General features: G+C 46.7%; 1 protein-coding gene across 1 annotated transcript in view; it reads left to right on the plus strand.

The window, feature by feature from the left end:
• MAGI3 (membrane associated guanylate kinase, WW and PDZ domain containing 3) overlaps window positions 1-12,852 on the plus strand; it is a 162,885-nt gene that overhangs the window by 464 nt on the left and 149,569 nt on the right. The gene's annotated exons all lie outside the window — the stretch shown is intronic.

Here is a 12,852-nt window from a genome sequence, read left to right on the forward strand (position 1 = left end):
AATATTACATAACAAAACAAGATGATTTTCCCGGAGGAACGGTAGAAGATAAAAATTTTTAACCCTACTTGTTTTTATTTTTTTATCCTCACCTGAGGTTATGTTTTTACTGATTTTAGAAAGGATGGTAGGGGGAGGGGTTCGGGGGGGGAGAGAGAGAAATATCGATGTGAGAAACATTGATCAGTTGCCTCCTGTATGCGCCCTGACCAGGGATCAGACCCGAAACCTAGATCTATGCCCTGACTGGGAATCCAACCCATAACTTTTTGATGTACTGGAGGACAGACACTCCAACCAACTGAGCCACCCCGCCAGGGCGAACCCTACTTTTAACTTGATTGAAATTATCCATCATATTAAATTGGATATCCTGCAAGTTTCTTAAAAGCTAAAGAGCTTCCAAAGCAAATTATACTTTATTGGATATACTCACAAATATATGTACACACACACACACACACACACACACACGCACAGTTAAACAGAAATGAATTTCTTTGCCTTTTAAATCTTAAGCAGGACAGGTGAGAAATCACTGACTGCTGCTCTATTGAAATGAATTTCCTTGCCTTTTAAATCTTAAGCGGACAGGTGAGAAATCACTGACTGCTGCTCTATTTTGCATCTGGGATCAGTCCTACTTAGAGGCATCTAATATTCTGGAGTTTTGTTTAAAGGTCACGTTATTTTGAAAGTAGGAGATTCTTTCTCGTCTCAAGCTGCTTAAATATTTCACCACAAATGAATTTCCCCCAAGTTCCCAAATCTGCTTTTCTCTGCAGTTCTCTAAGAGGAGGTTATGGAGGAATGGCGGCGAGGGGACACCTGTATTTTGGAAATTGCTTCCAAAGTGGTGGAATCGAGAAGAATTAGATGAAATAACCAATGAAGTGTGTCTCAGAGTCTTGTCCCAGGAGAGTTAGTGGGCCTGAAAAGCTGGCCCCCGCATCACCTAAGAACCTCCTCGAAATTAACATTCTCCAGCCGCCCCAGCTCTTCTGCGTCTGAAAGTCTAGGCGGGGAGCCCAGCGATCTGCCCTTGACCAGCCCGCCCAGGTGAGTCTGGGTCCTGCTAACGTTTTGGAAGCACGAGATTAGAATCACCTGTAGCAGAACTGCCTAGGGTGCTCGTTTGATTTAAAACTCGGGTTAAAGGGCCCTCCCGCACCGACATCTCTAACGGGGAAACCTAGGGAGCCGTGACGCCAGCAAGCTCGCCAGGTGATGCCTATGTGCAGTCCCAGGTGTGGGTCCTGGAACCTGGAACCTGTAGGTGAGCTGTTTGTGGTGAAAAGGGACCGATCGCAGGCAGCTTGCTCCGCGAGATTTCACTCGGAGGCGAGATCGCTGGCTGCAGAGTCGCCCTGAGCTGCGTTTGGGTTCCAGGTAGGCCTTCGACTGCGTATGCGACCCTTTCTGCGCCTCAGCTTCCCCATCTGTAAAATGGGCGTGAGGAATCCCCAGCTTCATCCGTTACAGGGGGTTAAATGAAACGGGGCACAGTGTCACTTCCACAGGCAGTAATCCCTTTCGTTTGGACACCTGCCCCCTTTAAAGGTGTTCTAGCCCATCTCGGCCTCGGTGCTTTTCGCTGGGTAATAGTTGCCGAACAAACAGGAGGTTCAGTGCAAACAAAATTGGATTCGAGTCGCAGCTCCACTGCTCATTAGCGGCGAGCCCGTGAGCGAGTTGTTGAACTCTGTCAATATCTAGAAAATCCGGATAAAAATAGCTTTTCCCTCCCAGGCCCATCTAAGGGATGAACCGAGTTAACACGTGTAAAAAGCTCTTAACCAGCGCCTGGAACACTGATTCTCTAACGTTATGGAGAGAGAAACATTTCTCACAAATAGACTTCGAAACTTCAGAAGGGCTCAGCTCGCAAAAAAAGAATGCAATCCAGTCACTCATTTGCCCACCAACATCAGCATAGAGTGTTAGGGGCTTCGTGTGAGGCCTTGGGGACACCCAGCAGCATAGAGTATTAGGGGCTCCGTGTGGGGCCTTGGGGACACCCAGTGCAGAGGGCGAGGCAGGCATTAATCACATAATCATGCAAATGAGCATGCAGACAAGGAGAGCTGGGTGCTTGGGGGAGAACAGCTGGGGGGCTGGCGTTCAAGGAGCAACGCTGGGTAGGGGGTGATGGGACAAGGGAAGCTAAGGGGTGAGGAAGGAGGAGGAAGCAGACCTAACAGGATTATCCGGCCTGTGGGTGGATTTCCAGAAGCAATGGAAAGCCTTTGTAGAGTTTGAGCCAGAAGGTACCACCTTCAGATTTGTGTTCAGAAAGGTCGTTCTGCTGGCAACTTGGGGAGGAGGTTGGAGGAGGCTCTGATGGGGAGCAGGGAAGACCCATTAGGTTTTTACGATAGTCTAGTCCAGAGGCCGTGGTGGCCCAGAGTGGAGGCAGTGGGCATGGAGCGAGGCGAAATTTGAGAACCAGACAGGAGAGGCAGTGGACGGGATTCAGGATGAACTGGGAGTGGAGCCGTCTGGAGTGATTACTCGGAGTGCGACGGCACTGGGAAGGGACTGGGCGTATTAACTTTGATGTCACTGCAAACTGTCCAAATGGAGCTGTTGAACAATTGGACATATCAGTCCAGGGCTAGGTACCCAGGTCTGGGCCAGAGAAACAAATCAATCGGACTGCCACCGGCTTAGGGATGGAGACTGCAGCCAGGAAGGGAATGAGGTTCCCTGGGGAGAATACGGATAAGGCCCAGCCCTGTGGGTCTCCTACCCTGGGTGACCAGGGGGAGGAAGATGGACCCGAAAAAGAGGCTGATGTGGCAGAGAGTCTGTGGAAATAATAATTTTCGTTTTCTCTCTTATTTTCCCCTTTCATCCCATTCTAAGCTAATAGCTTGCTTTCATTATTCCTGGCTTCAGGGATCTTGGCAGGGCCTAAGGTAGAAGGATTCTGAAATGAAAGCTTCTTGCTGTTTTTGGTAAAATTTCAAGAAGACAAAGAAAAGCTATGGGGCCAAGGGAGACAGGCCCAAAGGGTCCTGAATTGTAAAGACCCCCACACTCAGCTCAAGGTCCCAACTTCAGCCAAGATCCCCGAGCCTTTCCGAGACCATAGATCAGGGGTGGGGAACCTTTTTTCTGCCTTAAAGGGTCATGTGGATATTTATAACATCATTCGAGGGCCATACAGAATTATCAGCTTAAAAATTAGTCTGCTATGTTTGGTCAAGCATTTAATTAATTCACCCCTAATGGCAGGGCCAGACCAAATGATTCCTTGGCCCTTTTATGGCCCGTGGGCCGATGTTCCCCACCTCTGCCTTAGATGCAGCAAAACCACGGGGCCTGGAGGCCGCAGGTGCACCTGGGCAAGCATATTGTAGAGCTAATGAGAATGGATGACCAATGAGTGGAAAGCTTGCCCCAGTGCCTGGGGTGGGGGTGGGGGGGTCAGGGGGTAATGACTTCCAGATCTTTGCCCAGTTCTATGATGGAAAACTCCAAAGAACCACTGAGGCTAAATTTCTCACCAGGCTGGTGGGACAGTAGGAAGAAGTCTGAACTTTGGTTTAAAAACATAGAACAAAATGTGATGTTTCCTGACAGTTCCATTTATATGCCATAATGGAGTCTGAGGAAGTGGGGAGTGTAGCCCTGGCTTGCACAGAAGCCAGCTCGTCAATAACATTTTCCAAATCTGCTTCTTTGTTTGCCTCATTTCCCATTAAGACAACAGAATTGCCACATTCTAAAATTTGTCTTGATCAGGTGACAATCTTAATTAACTTGAAGTAGAATCATAATCTAATTTTGGTGTAAATAAGACATATGAAACTTAAAATAATGTATTAATGACATCTACTTTTCAATTTTCCAATATTTTTCCCAACTGGGTCAATGTTCAGGGAACAAATTAAGCATTACAAAATCCATAAAGACATGTGTCTAGTAGAAGTATGGAGGCTTTTTTTTTTTCTTTTGCCTTAGGCTCCAAGCTGAATATGCACAGCCCTGGTCTTCATTTAAAATTTTTGATATTTTGTTCAATGTGGATTTTTTTGACATTAATGGAACTTTAAAAAAATATTGTATTAAAATGTGATTTCGGTTGTTTAGTAAGTTACTTAGCACCCCCTTAAATTTTGCATCAAACTGAGTGCAAATGCCTCACCCACCTCACCCTACTTCTTCGGCCCCATTTCTTAGACACCTAACTATGGACTAAGAATCATTCCCGGTCTATGGGAAAGAAGTAGCAGAGATTAGGGAAATCCAGGAGAGTGAGTGTCATCACAGGAGTGTTTCTGACAGGGAGAGGGCCGGCGTGTCAAATGCTGCTGAGAAGTCAAGTAAGGCTGAAGGGTACCTGTGTTGAATGGCCTGAGCGTCACGGGTGGCTTAGAGTGAAAAGCCTGGAGGGGCTGCTGGGGCGGAACTGGGCTGAAATAGATGGGGGAGTGAGTAGCCAGCAGGAAAACTGGAACTGTGACTGTGGAGGCCTCTCCCGAGAAGTTTGGCTCTGATGAAGAGGGAGGGAGAGAGGGCAGGAGCTGGAGAGAGGATGGAGTCTAGGGGGGTTGCTGTATTATTATAGGGTCCAGTTGAGAGGGAGAAGCTTAATCCACAGGAGAGAAACGAGGGTTGACTATAGTGTAAGGTCCTGAGAAGAGGACTGGAGATGCATCTGAACCAGCGATAAGAGGATTTGCATGAACAGGGCAGGCGGGAGCAGCCTCCTGTATTGCCGCGGAGGGAAGATGAAGATGGAGTGGGGTTTATCGATGATACAGGAATGTGAGAAAGCTCCTCGTGAAGCCCTCAATCTTCTCTACTGGGAGGGAGACAAAGCCCTAAAGAGAAGCAGGGGGTGACGGTGTTTGCAGGGAGGAGCAAAGGGGTGGGACCTGCAGTTAGGAACCTGAGGTTGGTAGGCAGCACTCGCTGAAGCTCCTCTGCCTCAGGGTAAAGAAACAGTGGTATCTCTACTCCATGGAATTCTGTGTAATTATTTAAAAAAAAACCCTGAGGCCCTGTCTGGTGTGGTGCAGTGGTTAGAGCGTCAGCCCAGGCACCAAAGGGTCTTGGTTGGATTTCTGGTCAAGGATACCTACCTGGGATGTGGGTTCTATCCCTGGCCCCAGTTGGGGCATGTGTGGAAGGCAACCAATCAATGTGTCTCTTTCACATGGATGTTTCTCTCTCTCTGTCTCTCCCCCGCCATTTTTTCTCCCCTCCTCCCTCTCCCTCCCTCCATTCTACTCTCTTTAAAAATTAATGTGAAAAATATCCTCTGGTGAGGATTAACAAAAACAAAACAACAACCCCCCCAGAAAACAAACCTATAAGTATGCAGTCTAGAAGATGATGAAACATTCTCTAAGATACCCTGTTAAGTGAAAACAACAACAACAAGGTATAGTACATTTAGTATAATGCCTTTTGGTTAAGAAAGAGGGAAAATAAGAACATAGCGTTATATTAGTTGAGTTTACATAAAAAAATGGGAAGAATACAGGGTGGGGTAAAAATAGGTTTACAGTTGCTCATTTGGGAAAATAATACAATAATCAATAAATAACAACAAGAATAGACTGTTTTTGCATACTTACAACTGTAAATCTACTTTTGCACCACCCTGTATACAAGCAACTCATAAAAAAAAATGGTACTGGAGAAACTGGGACAAGAAACGAGGTGAATGGGCACAGAAATGGGAAAGAAGCTCACTGTCTACCTTTTCATTTTCACCGTTTGATTTTTGAGTCATGTGAACGCATTGCCTATTAAAAAATAAATTGAACAATTTGAAAGGTTCCTCTGCAGAGAGGTGCATAATGAACCCGGAGTCTGTTTCCAAGCCAAGTCCCCGCTGTCAGGCGCCCTCAGGATGCTCGACGATGACTGTCCTGTCAACGGGATTATTACATTTTTACATCTTCCTGGGAAGATGTGAGGAGCGTCAGGGTCATAAGTAAAGAGAGTTGTTATTACTTTCCCACTCGACGCTGCCGTGTTCTGTCTCTCACGGCCTGAAGCAGATGGAGGCCACCCGGGGTCGGCCTCGGATGCTCTTTTCCTCATCTAGTCCCCGTCAGGCAGCAGTCTCACTCATTCCCCCTGATTGCACTGGCTTTCAGCATCTGTATCTCCAACCCGAATCTCGCTTCCAAATTCTAGCCAGAATCCTAACGGCCAGGTCAACGTGGTGTATCACTTCAGGTGTCGATAGGAAACAGATTTAAATTGGGCTAATTCCAGGAGGGTTTATTTACCAAGGGACGATTTACAAAGGTTTGGGGATCAGGGAACCCCAAGAGACTAGTCCACAGGGATGAGGTGAGGGAGTTGTGGAGGGCAGGCTGCCTGGAGAGCACAGTGATCTACCAGGGATGCCGCCAGCCTGGGATGGTCTCGGTGGGAAGAGACCAGAGAAATAAGTACCCAGACCTCACGCGCCTCCTTTCTTCCGATTTCTTGCTGAGCCCTCCACCCCCACCCCCGGCCACACTGGAGCAGAAGCCAGAGGGCCGTGGTGAGAGGGAGCGCGAGGGGGCTATGGAGGTTGTCCCTCCGATGAGCCTCCGGGTGTCCAGAGCAGAGTGAGGGAGGATGGAAGCAGATGTGCTGGGGCCAACGGAGTGTAGGTGACAAGCATGACTCAGTATGACCTGCTGGCACCTACAGTGTTTCCCGGTCCAACCATATAATCTTCCCTTCATTTCCCTGACCTTTCTCCTGGGCTCTTTAGTTACCTTGGCAATGGTGCCTCTAACCCTCAGTGTCATCCTGACTCTACCTCTCCTGCCTGCGTGTGCACACTCATACACACACACACACATACACACAGAGAGACACAGACACACACACGTACACACACACATACACACACATGTACACACACACGCACGCACACACACACACATACACACACACACACGGAGTCTCTCTTCCTCTGGATTGAGAACTCCTGGAGGCTGGGCTCTCGAGCCTGGACTCAGCAAATGCCTCAGGAATAATGTCTAATGTTTACGGGGGACTTTCCCATCAGGCACAGTGCTGGGCACTTCATTTGAATTGTCTCCGTCAACCCCTCAACACCACCGTGAGGCAGGCCTATTCTTATCCCCATTGGACTGATCAATACACTGACACTGGCAGAGGTTAAGCAATGAACCCAAGGTGACATCCTAAAAAAGGGGGCGTCTGACCTGGGAGCTTACCCTCAAGCACTCTGACCCCCTCTGCCTCTCCCGTTCAAGGTTGAGTGAAGGACCCACCTGCTAGCACGGGGTTCTGCTTGTTGAAAAAAGGAGTCAGATGTTGGCCAAGCAGCGCCATTCAGAGACGGCCAGGGTTGGAGCGAGGGCTTGAACTGGTCTCGGAACTTTAATGGACAAAGGAGAAAAGACGTGCCCTGGAGAAGGCCCAGGAGCAGCGGGCAGGGCCTGGAGTTTGTGCCGAGAAGGACTTGACCAGATGAGAGAATACGGATTCAGAACCAATGAGATAAGATTGAGGAGGACAAAAGGGATCTAGACAGTGAGGGCCTTGCAGTTGAGGGAGCTGCTGAGCCTCCCTCTAGACCAGAGGTCCTCAAACTTTTTAAACAGGGGCCAGTTCCCTGTCCCTCAGACATTCCACACGTGCGCACTGCGGGCCCGGGACCAGTCGGCTGCTGGGCAGGACAGGCAGTGGCGGCAAAAACACCTGGCGGGCCGGATACCTGGTTTCGGCGGGCCGCAGTTTGAGGACCCCTGCTCTAGAAGAAAATGAGAGTGGTCTTTAGGTAGATTAGCTTGCCACTTACAACGTGTGAGGATGGATGGGAAGGCGAAGATCATGTGCGAGAGGGACCAGCTGGAAAGCTGTTCTCAGGCCCAAGAATGAATCCGCGAAGGCCTGGATGACAGTGAAGCAATGGAAGTGAGAACCAAACATGGGATCCAAGAAACACTGGCTGACTGATTGCTCGGCAGGTGGAAGAGACGGGCTTCGGTTCAAAGGATTTTAGTTTCTAGCCTTTGCCCGTGACCTTGCCATTGACCTAGAACTGGAGTTGGACGGTAGGAAAAGAAAATAAGTCCCGTTTTAGATGTGCTGAGTTTGATGTGAGGGCTTTTGCCAATGTAGAGGTTTAGTCTTACTGGGCCCCAAAGGAGCAAGAGCTGTGGTCATCTATCTATCCTTTATTCCTCTTGTGGATTCTCAGGTTTCACCTTGGGAGAAACTTGTGTTTCTTAACTTTGAGCCTTTTTAGTGTTGTTCTCTGTTGCGTTTCGGTCTATCTCGACTCTCAACACAGCCAGGCGTACTGGGATGTGTGCGCTGGGGCGGGAAGCAGGGTGTAGCCTTGGGTACCGTAACACACCAGGGTACCGGAGCCCGGTGATTCAGGACTCATGCACTGCGGCTCTAATTGATAATATTTTCTGCTTCACAGTAACTGAGCCGAATCGCACAGACTTGGAGGAGTAAATGAAGCAAGTGTTTTATGGAACAACAGGCAAACCATTTAAATCGGTAACTACTATGCTTATGTTCCCTGCTTTCTCGTCTACAATGGAATGTAAGTGGTGTCTGTGAGCCACGCAGTCATTTCCTTTTATGTTTGCAAATAACACTGCAAATGATATTATATCCTTGCTGTAGCTCATCGGAGACTTAAAAGGCTGAGCTGGCAAAACGGGAAAGCTAAATCATTTTTAAGGGTGTAAACAACTAGACATCCAACACCACTATCCCCTAAATGCTAGATACGAAAGGAGTTCATAAGAAATCATAAATACTGATTTTCTAGCCACAGAAACAAAGATTGAAAGATTCATTTCTTTTTTAGCTAGAAAGAATAAATACTTCTCTGAATTGCCGACCAAGTGTCACCACCCCTAAAGTAGGTGGGTGATCGCAAAGTTTGAAGATCAGAATTACGTAGAAAAGAACTCCTAGAATTTGTGAAAATATTGCTTAGTATTTCTAGTTTAATAGAAAATTTCAACGTGGGACAGAGACTAAACGTCTAGGCAGATACTGCAGACACTTGTTTAGAACAGCAGCATAAATAAAGGACTTCAAAGATAGCCGGAGCCCTGGCTTGTGTGGCTCAGTGGTTAGAACACTGGCCCGCACACCAGTTCGATCCCCAGTCAAGGGCTCCATTCCTGGTCAAGGGCACGAACCTGGTTAGATCTCTGGCCATGTTCTCACATCAATCCTCCCCCCCCCCACCACCACACCCCATCCCTGCTCTCTCTTAAAAAATCGATGGGAAAAAATATCCTCTGGTGAGGATTAACAACAACAACAAAAAGATAGCAGGCAATGTTTTCACTAATGGGTCATAAAAACAGTTAGGAAGAAGCTTGTAGGGCTGTCTGACAAATTTATGCTACGAAACAGCCTTCATTCTTCTAAAATATGGGACACTAACATGTTCGTAAATTACCTCGCCGTGGGACTCGGCTGATGTGGGTGGCTGTGCTGCTTTCTAAGCAAAACTGCTCCAATAAGACTGTTGTCCTGGTGTCATTCGTACTGGTTTCCTCTTCTACTTTAGAAAGTGTCCTGATTTGGATAAACTATGGTCAACTAGACGTAGGTGTGGTGCACCATGCCCTTTTTTTAAATCCAGAGCCCTTTATCAACCTTAATTCATTTAACATTATTTTATGTGTTACTTACCTCCAGTAAAGGTGAAGCTATGGTCCCTGCCCGCATGGAGCTTGCATAATCTCAATGCTAGTAATAACGAGACAATTATCAACTGGGCGAGTTGTTGTTGACCCAGAACAATCTAAATGGTGATAGTGGCGCCTTGTTTTCTTGCTTTTAAAGTGAAGGGTTCTGGTATTTATTCAAATAAGGAATTTCTCTCCAGGGGTGGTTTTGAGATTTGAGATGGTTCTGTTTGTTTAGGGAGGGGGGAAAAAAATCCCCAGTGAGTTTGTTGCCAGGTTTCTGGATTCAAATTCTGGCTCCATCACCTCATAGCCCAGTGGTATTGGGCTCCTCACTTATTCTTCTTTATGGCTCAGTGCCTTATCTATAAAAATGAAGGTAACTAGTGCCTACTTTACAGGGTGTTGTCAGGGTTCAAAGCTAATACGGCCCAGCCGCTGTGGCTCAGTGGTTGAGCGCCAACTGATGAACCAGCAGGTCACGGGTTCTGTTCCCAGTCAGGGGGCATGCCCGGGTTGCAGGCTCGATCCCCAGCGTGGGGACTGCAGGAGGCAGCGATGGATGATTCTCTTTTATCGTGGATATTTCTAGCTCTCCCTCTCCCTTCCTCTCTGAAATCAATACAAATATATTTTTTAAAAAAGAGCTAATGTGTGTGACAATTGAGAGTGTTGTTGGCAAATCAACAGTCCTCTATACTTTAGCTATTATTATTTAAACACTGAACTCAGTTCACTATTCCTCACTTGTGACGGGGAGGAAAAAATTAAGAATTGCTGCTTTCTTATTTATTTTTAATTTATCTTTATTGTTGAAAGTGTGACCATTGACCCCCTCCACCCTCCACCTGCCCCCAACTCCCCCACCAAGAAGCACGACTTTAAAGGTTAACCCATTGTATGCCTTAAGTGTCTGTAGACATATGCATCTATAAAATATATATATATTTTCCCTAAGTGGTAGCCCTGATCCACTTTAAAATCATTTTTCGTGAAAATTTCCAGCTCAAAATATTCAAGAGCACCGGAATTGTTATATATTTATAATATTCATTGCAAACTGGTTTTTAAAATTAAATTCAAAATACCATGGCAGGTGGGGATGGTTTCCATTTTGGACGTGTGGCAGTTAACTGGTTAAAGGAAGTTTTTGCTCCCCCAACATGAATGGAACAACGGGACCAGAGAAGGAAAATGGCCCTAAGCAGACGCAGAAGGCATCAGGGACTGCGCAGCCTGTTGCTAAGGTTCATGGCAATGACATGAGGGACTAGTTAGTGTCAAAGACGCTGAATTCTATCCAGCAAGAGCCAGCTTGCAGCTTTCCCTTCAAAGATCACAAAGAGGTTCTTAATTGAAGGAGGTGACTCAGGAGAAGAGTTACCAACTGGGGCAAGTTTTTCATGCTGACGAGTCTGTTTTGTTCCCAAAGCAGATTCACCGTAGACTGTAACATGGCCTCACTAGGTCTGTGCTGTTTTTCATATTTTCTCCACAACTCTCAGCGTGGTAACACCCCCAGTTGTCCAGGAATCACTTCTGTAAAAAAAGGGGGGGGCAGGGAGGCACGAATAGCTTGTACCTTTGTTTCTTAAAATAATTTTGAACCCGCTGAAAGGAAATGGGGGGTGGGCACGCCTTGAAAGATTGGCAGGAAGTGAAATGGAGTGGGCACCGCGTGCTGTGCTGAGAAGCAGGGGAGCTATTGGGGACTAATGGGTCAGGTCAGAAAGACACAGGAACTAGAGCTTTTGGGGACTAATGGGTCAGGTCAGAAAGACACAGGAACTAGAGCTATTGGGGACTAATGGGTCAGGTCAGAAAGACACAGGAACTAGAGCTATTGGGGACTAATGGGTCAGAGCAGAAAGACACAGGAACTAGAGCTATTGGGGACTAATGGGTCAGGTCAGAAAGACACAGGAACTAGCAAGGGCAAGATACTGGGAAAGGAATGGAAAGAAATTAAAAAGGGGGGGAGATAGAGCCAATATGGCAAAATCTTGGTAGTTGTTTAATTTGGGTAGCAGGTGTGGGGGGTTCATTTAATGATTCTTTCTCCTATTTAAATTTTTTTTATATAAAATTACATAATTCAGGTCTTGAATGCAAAGCAACACATATGCATTCTCAATCACATTAGACAACTCAGATGAATAAGATAAAAAGCATTGGTGACTGGCCAGTGTGGCTCAGTGGTTGAGCATTGATCTATGAACCATGAGGTCATGGGTCGATTCCCCGGTCAGGGCACATGCCCAGGGTGTGGGCTTGATCCCCAGTAGGGGGTGTGCAGGAGGCAGCCGATCAATGATTCCCTCTCATCATTGATGTTTCTGTCTCTCTCCCTCTCTCTCTTCTCTGAAATCAATAAAAATATTTTTAAAAGATAAAAGGCATTAATAATTCTATCACTCAGAGATGATTGCTGAGCTATTTTGAGTATCTTTGTAATGCTTTCCTGCCATTCTTCACTGTATACACAAATTTAAAAAACACACACACAACAACACGAGTTTCTTCTCCTTCAATTTCTCATGTCTTCCATGGCCTAAAAGCAGCACTTGTGCTATTACCCTGTTTTCTGATCTGCTAAAGTTTCCTGCGAGAGCTTACTAAATATAGCCTGGTCTCCTTGACATTCAAGGCCTTCCAACATTCTTTCCAGAATCTTCCTACTATCTTGTCTCCATAGACCTCTATGCTCCAGCCACACTGGCTGGCCTACGATTCAATCCAGGTTGGTTTCTGTATAAATGTCATCATTTATCATCTGAATGAACTCACCCAAGACCTTTTAAAATAATGTATCTTGGGATTTCTAAGTTTAGGACTCTTGATACAACTGGTGACTTGCCCCGGCAGAGAGTCTAATTGTTGTGAAAAGGCCAATCTCTTACATAAGCATTTTGCTGAGATTCACGAAAAGGAATCAAGAGAATGCATACCAGCCTGTAGGCAATAACTTGAAAATGAAGCGGGGGAAAATAGTGGGAGAATCTGCTTCCACAGCTCACGTGCTTCTGCAGCATTTGTTTCTGCCCTGGGGAGTGACGGAAGGAGAAACATCACACTTTCTGTGCGGCCGAGTCTGGGGAACATGAGTCCCCAGGGGGTCTAGGCTTCACACTCTTCTGGAACCGGGCATTTGGGTTCCTTGACTAAGCTTGTCCCTGTTCCACCTCACTGCCTTCCCTAC

The sequence above is a fragment of the Myotis davidii genome, unplaced genomic scaffold (assembly GCF_000327345.1).
Source record: "Myotis davidii unplaced genomic scaffold, ASM32734v1 scaffold217, whole genome shotgun sequence".
In the NCBI taxonomy this organism is placed as follows: Eukaryota; Metazoa; Chordata; class Mammalia; order Chiroptera; family Vespertilionidae; genus Myotis; species Myotis davidii.